Below are 7,344 nucleotides of genomic sequence, written 5' to 3'. Positions count from 1 at the left end.
CCAAAGGTGCAACAATCTCTTCCCTAGCTTCCCATATTAATCTTGGATACATCCCATCCAGCCCTGGTGACTTATGTATCCTAATATTTTTCAATAGTTCCAGCACATCTGATTTCCTCACATCAACATGCCCTAGCATATCAGTCTGTTGTATGCCATCCTCAAATGTCAAGGTCTGTCTCTCTGGTGAATACTGAAGCAAAGTATTGAGGACCTCCCCTACCTCTTCTGACTCCAGGCAGATGTTTCCTCTTATCCCTGATCAGTCCTACCCTCACTCTAGTCATCCTCCTATTCTTCACATGTAGAACACCTTGGGGTTTTCCTTGATCCTACTTGCCAGGGACTTCTTATGCCCCCTTCTAGCTCTCCCAAGTCCATTCTTAAGCTCCCTCCTGGCTACCTTGTAACTCTCCAGAGCCCTGTCTGATCCATGCTTTCTAAAGCTCAGGTAAGCTTCTTTCTTCCTATTGACAAGATATCCTACATCTCTTGTCAACCACAGTTCCTTCACTCTACATCCTTACCCTGCCTCAATGGGACAAACCTATCCAGAGCCCCATGCAAGTGTTCCTTAAACAACCTCCACATTTCCATTTTGCACTTCCCCAAGAACATCCATTCCCAATTTACACTCCCAAGTTCCTGCCTAATAGCATCATAATTCCCCCTCTCCCAGTTAAATACTTTCCCCATATCATCAGCTCCTATCCCTCTCCAAGGCTATGGTAAAGGTCAAGGAGTTATGGTCACTATCTCCAAAATGCTGGCCCACCAAGAGATTTGAAACCCGATCAGGCTCTCCTCTAGTCAGCCTGTCCACATACTGTGTCAGGAATCCTTCTGTACACACTGAACAAACTCCATCCCATCTATCCCCTTTACACTAAGGAAGTGCCAATCAATATTAGGGAAGTTGAAAACACCCATGACAACCCTGTCATTTTTGCATTTTTCCAAAGTCTGCCTCCTGATTTGCTCCTCAGCATTTCTGCTGCTACTAGGGATCTGTAGAATACTCCCAATAGAGTGGTCACTCCCTTTCTGTTTCTGTCTTCCACCCACATGGGCACAGTGGTTAGCACAATGCTTTACAGCACCAGCAACCCAGGTTCAAATCCAGCCACTGTCTGTAAGGAGTTGGTACATTCTCCCTGTGTCTGTGTGGGTTTCCTCCAGGTGCTCCAGTTTCCTCCCACATTCAGGTTAGGAAGTTTATGGGTATACTATGTTGGCACTAGAAGTGTTGTGACACTTACAGGCTGCCCCCCAAAATCACTATGCAAAAGATATATTTCATTGTGTTTCAATGTACATGTGACTAATAAAGATCTTATCATATCAGTGGACAGTTCCTCCAGGACATCCTCCTTTCTACAGCTGTGACACTGTCCCTGTTCAGCAAAGCCACTCCCCTACCCCTGTCCCTTTTGAAGCATCCAAAACCATGGAATATCCAGCAGCCATTCCTGCCCCTGCAACAGCCAAGTCTCTGTAATAGCCATCACATCATAGCTCCACATACTTACCCACATTAAGTTCATCAGCCTTGTTCCTGATACTTCTCACATTAAAGTAGACACACTTAGCCCATCAAACTGATTGAAATTTTGTTCTTTCAACTGACTATCTTTCTACACTCTGCATCTACTGGTACACTAAATGAACCAAGCTCTGATCCATCACTTTTGTTCCCACTTAGCTACCTACCTCCTGCAGCCTCAGAGTGACTGCATCCTGTAGGCCTTGTTTAAGTACTCCTCATTATCCCATAGGAGCCAAAGGACATCCAGCTGCCTCTCCATTTCCCTAACAGTCTGTAAGGAGCTGCAGCTGGATGCACCTCATGCAGATGTCACTGTCAGGGAGACTGGATGTCTCCCAGAACACCCACATCTCACAAGCTAAACACACCACTGACCCTGGAGCCATTCTCACTACTCTGCACTAAAGGGAACACCAAATCAAAGAAACAAACCCAAGCCACTCACACAATGGCCACTCCAAAATTACTGCTCAACTATCTGCCTAACCTTTATTTGCTGCTGTTAATAAGCCAATCAGCAGGTAACAATTTGCAACTGTGCCTTGTTTAGACTCTTACAAGGTGAACTCACCAGCTCAGACACAGAGACTCATCTCTTTTCAAAGGTCCTGCTCCAAATCTTGCTCCAACTCCCGACTCTGCAAGGTGAAACTTCACGTCATCTAAGTCAGTGATAGTAAATCGATTCTGATGCACTGGATCATGGTCATCCCACCCATACCTCCTGTACACCTCACCTCAGATTACCATGGCTACGGTCACCTGGTATGCCCATGTGACCCCCAATGTCTTGAGGCCTTGCTCAGGTGGGGGCAAACTGTCTTCCTGATGACTTTTCTTGACCAAAGAAAGACAAACCATGCTGATGACTTCTTGACAGACTGTTCGATTTAAAAAATTAAACATTTAAAAAAAAATCATTAGCTAATTTGTTTATATACACAACCACGTAAATTAAGTAAAGCATTTATATTAATCAAAATAAAAGAAAGAAATGCAAATTAGTTGCCACTGGCGTTTGACTTCCAGTGTATTCAGTGCAGAGAGGTGCACAGGCTCAGAGATCCAGAGCCTGCTGAGAGTTGCAGCTACCGTGGGCTTCTGTACACCTGCCTGTTGGTCATCAGCACACTCCAACCAGATATATTCACTCATGCATTAAGGCAAAGTATATAGACATTAAACCAGATAGTGGTTTATTTACAAGGCAGAACTCTTAACTTGAAAACATGTTCTGAGTCTTCAACCTCCTGTTACTGACTGAGTACTCCGGTCATTATCATATAGTTACAAAGCAGGCACACCACATGGCTCAACAACAATCTGCTGGAAGAACTCAGCAGGTCAAGCAGCATCTGTGGGAGGAAAGGAACTGTCGACGTTTTGGGTCAAAAACGTCCAGCAGTCCTGATGCACTCATGCATACGCAGAGAGCAGATATACTATGTATGCAGCAATTAGCCCATCAAATTTACACCAGGGTGATGTAATGGGGGTAGCACCCTAATTTAAATGTTTTAATAGGGCCCTTCCTACTTTGAGTGGCTGGACTCACCAAAAAATAGAATCTTCCAGGTTTCATGCAACAAGTAGGCCCTTTTTTAAATTATGAAAAAGAGTATGCATGCACTCTCTGTTAAAAACAGGGAAATTGGCAGGAACTAAAAGAATCCTTATCATTCATCAAGTGGTTGAGGATACCTTTGCCAACATCAGGAGGCCATTTCCCTTTGGGAATCATGTTGTCTCTCATTTATATTTTCATTATCTGCTGCTAAAATTAGATAGATAAGATGAGATCTTTATTAGTCACATGTACATTGAAACACACAGTGAAATGCATCTTTTGCGTAGAGTGTTCTGGGGGCAGCCTGTAAGTGTCGCCACGCTTCCGGCGCCAACATAGTATGCCCACAACTTCCTAACCCGTTCGTCTTTGGAATGTGGGAGGAAACCGGAGCACCCAAAGGAAACCCATGCAGACACAGGGAGAACGTACAAACACCTTACAGACAGCGACCGGAATTGAACCCGGGGTCGCTGGCGCTGTAAACTGAAGCATTGTCAGAGACATTGATGATGTGTATAAACCCTCTCAGAAGCAAACACATTACCACCCACTGACTCATAGCAACACTGCAATTGAGATTGAAAAATTGGCATTGGAGTTCTGTAACTAAACAGGGATAAAGAAGCTGTTGACCACAATCTGGTTTTGCTTGTTGGGAAGAGCACATTCTCTCTGCTGTCAACAACTGAAGGCTTCATTGGTGTAGCACCTTATCCAGTGAACTGCCTGCAGTGTGTCATGAACGTGTTGTCTCACAGAATACAACACAAAGGAAATACCGGTCATCTTAGATTAGATATTAGATATTTATTTATTAGTCACATGTACATCGAAACACACAGTGAATTACATCTTTTTGCGTTGCTAAGAATGTGCTGGGGGCAGCCCGCAAGTGTCGCCACTCTTCCGGCGCAAACAAAGCATGCCCATAGCTCCTAACCTGTACATGTTTGGAATGTGGGAGGAAACTGGATCACCCGGAGGAAACCCACACAGACACGGGGAGAACATACAAACTCCTTACAGACAGCAGCAGGAATTGAACCCTCGCTGACGCTGTAATAACATTACGCTAACTGTTGTGCTACCATGGCTTGGAAGGTCTTCAAAAAGTGGTTAAGGAAGGGATGTCCAGGGCATCAGAGCTCTGGCAGCCGAAGGAGCTGTCACCAATAGTGAGATAATCAAGACATTGGGAATAGAGGAATGCAGACATCTTGGACGGTTATAGGGTTGGAGGAGGGTGCCCAGGCAGGGAGGGGCAGAACCATGAAGTGGTTGGAGGGTAAGAATATTACTTTTTAAACCAGGGCGGTACTGGACCTGGTGGTAAGTTAAGGCAGGAAGTGTTCTTCAGTGCATTGTGTAATGTTACCTTGGCCTCACTCCTTTCTGGTAAAGATTTTCAGGCAAGGGTTAAATCAAGACAGACACCGACCAGAAGACATTGTACAAGGCACATGGTGTAATGCAAGAAGACCAGACAAAGAAAGAAACATCTGAATTCATTTAATGCCTTTCATAATCCCAAGATAATTTGAAGGCATTTGTAACTAATAAAGTGCCCTCAAAGTGGATTCACTGTTACATGATAAGAATGTAGTTCATGTGAACAATGAACAGAGTGTGACCATATCCATCAAGAGACAAAATGAGAAGAAAGAAAGCTGATGTTCAACAGAAGTCCAATGCTTAATGGGTCCATCATGGAATAAGCCACGTTCAGAGCGATAATCGCACACTGCTTCTCTCTGTGTCCAATCGTTAGTCTCAGTTGGCCTAATTCTTTCCAAGTTGTCAGCTTTTCTCAGAAGTTTGTGCTCAGCTAGATATGGGGAAACAGTGATGTTAACTGACAGGCCCCCCAATCAGTTGTCTAGTCTCAAGCATCTACAATGTCCCCTTGTCAATCTATGCTCTGGTATTAAAATTGTCATCTTTAATTTCAAACCCTATCCATGACCCTGTGTCCAGAACCTTCCACAGCTCCACAAATCTCCTGGTCTCTCCAGTTCCGGCACATCGTCAGATTTAATCACTCAGCACGGTAGTGTAGCGGTTAGCATAACGTTTTATGGTGCCAGTGACCCGGGTTCATACGGGTTAGGAAGTTGTGGGCATGCTATGTTGGCGCCGGAAGCGTGGCGACACTTGCGGGCTGCCCCCAGAACACCACACAAAAGATGCATTTCACTGTGTGTTTCGATGTACATGTGACTAGTAAAGATATCTTATTTTATCTTACTGGCAGTGTTACCAAGGAAGTCCCTCACTGAACTTCTCCCTTGCTCTACCCCTCTTCATTTAAGTTGGTCTCATTCTGACCAAGTTTTTGATCATTTCCCAGTAAAAATCTGCCAAGAAATTTTAATATATTATGTTTTAATATAAGGGGTGATCTTATAGAAGTGTATAAAATTATGAGGGGCATAGATAGGGTGAACGTGCACAGTCTTTTTTCCAGGACTGGGGAATCAAGAACTAGAGGACATAGGTTTAAGGTGAGAGGGGAGAGATTTAATAGGAACCTGAGGGACAACCTTTTCACCCAGAAGGTGGTCAGTATATGGAAGGAGCTGGCAGAGGAAATGGTTGAGGTGGGTACATTAACAACATTTAAAAGGTACTTGGATAGGTACACGGATAGGAAATGTTTAGAGGGATACAGGCCAAACACAGGTTTGGATGGGAATCTTAGTTGGCATGGACCAGTTGGGCTGAAGGACTTGTTTCCATGCTGTATGACTCTATATAGCAATGCTCTATAAATATACATGGAACGTTACGTTGCTCTCCTTATAATTGGAGCCTGTCTCCAAGAGCTTCATTAATTTAACTTTTTTTTGAAGCAGAGACATTGAAAGCTGTCTGGAAATAGTCCGTGACTGATATTCCAGCAGTGTGAATTTGCTATTCTCTCTTTAACTGGGTAGGAACTGTTTTACACGCTGTGTTGAAAATCATCCACTTTATCATTTATTAAAGAGCAAAGCCAACATTCTCATTCTGAAAGCCCATGGGGAACGCAGTTGTATTTTATGCCTTGTCGGACCACTCACATTGTAAATAGTTAACCACATTAATTTTGATGAGACAGATTCCATATCTCTATTACGGAAATGCTTTGAGCCACATGCATTGCAAAATCCTCTGTAAGGTATGTCAGGCAACAGATTAAAATTTTGTTTGATAACACTCCCCCAATAGTGCCTTGGGATGCTTATTAGGATCTATACTGTAAAGAATACTTTAAACTGCTTAAAATGGAAAATGTGTTGACTTCAATCATTCTCTCTTCTCTCCTCTCCCATGGGGCAGAATATACAAAGGTTTGAGAACACGTACCACTAGACTCAAGGACAGCTTCTATCCCACTGTCACTAGATTCTTGAATGGACCTCTCATACGCTAAAGATGAATTCTTCATCTCCCATTCTACCTTATTGTGGCCCTTGCACCTTATTTGTCTACCTGCACTGCACTTCCTCTGTAGCTGCAACACTTATTTTGCATTCTGTTTTCTTTTTACTCCCTTGATGTACTCCCATCATCTGCATGGATGGCATGCAAGCAAAGCTTTTCACTCTACCTTGGTACACCAATAATAAGTCAATACCAACACTGTCCGTGTGGAGTTTGCACATTATCCCAGTGACCATGTGGGTTTCTTCCGGGTGATCCAGTTTCTCCCCCTATCCCAAGGATGTATGGGCTGGAAGGTAAATTGGCCCTAGTGCGTAGGAATGCGGTACAATCCGGAGGGAGCAAAAAACAAATGGCTGGAGGAACTCAACAGGTCAGGCAGCATCTATGAAGGGAAATGGACAGTAGACACTTCAGGTTGAGACCTTTCATCCAAACAAGGTGGGGAGAATAAAATGGAATTAGTGTAGGATTGGTGTAAATGGATGACTGATGATTCGATGGGCCTGTTTCCGTGCTGTATCACTCTGTGAATCCATCATGTAAAATCCTGGGTTGTGCTAAACTCTCTACCAAACAGATAATGGGGGGGGGGGGAGGGGGGGAGTTTCATTGATTAGCTTAACGGCAGAACAGTAATTGTTTTTGGATTGAACAACTTAGTCATAGAATCATCCAGTATGAAATTGGGTCCTTCTGTTCACCAAGTCCATGCTGACCATCAAGCAGCCATTTACATAAATCCCACTTTATTCTCTCCACATTCCCATTAACTCCCCACAGATTCAAAGTCAAAGTCAAAGCC

The sequence above is a fragment of the Pristis pectinata genome, chromosome 5 (assembly GCF_009764475.1).
Source record: "Pristis pectinata isolate sPriPec2 chromosome 5, sPriPec2.1.pri, whole genome shotgun sequence".
In the NCBI taxonomy this organism is placed as follows: Eukaryota; Metazoa; Chordata; class Chondrichthyes; order Rhinopristiformes; family Pristidae; genus Pristis; species Pristis pectinata.
The sequence above is the reverse complement of the archived record's forward strand: the minus strand, read 5'-3'. Positions refer to the sequence as shown.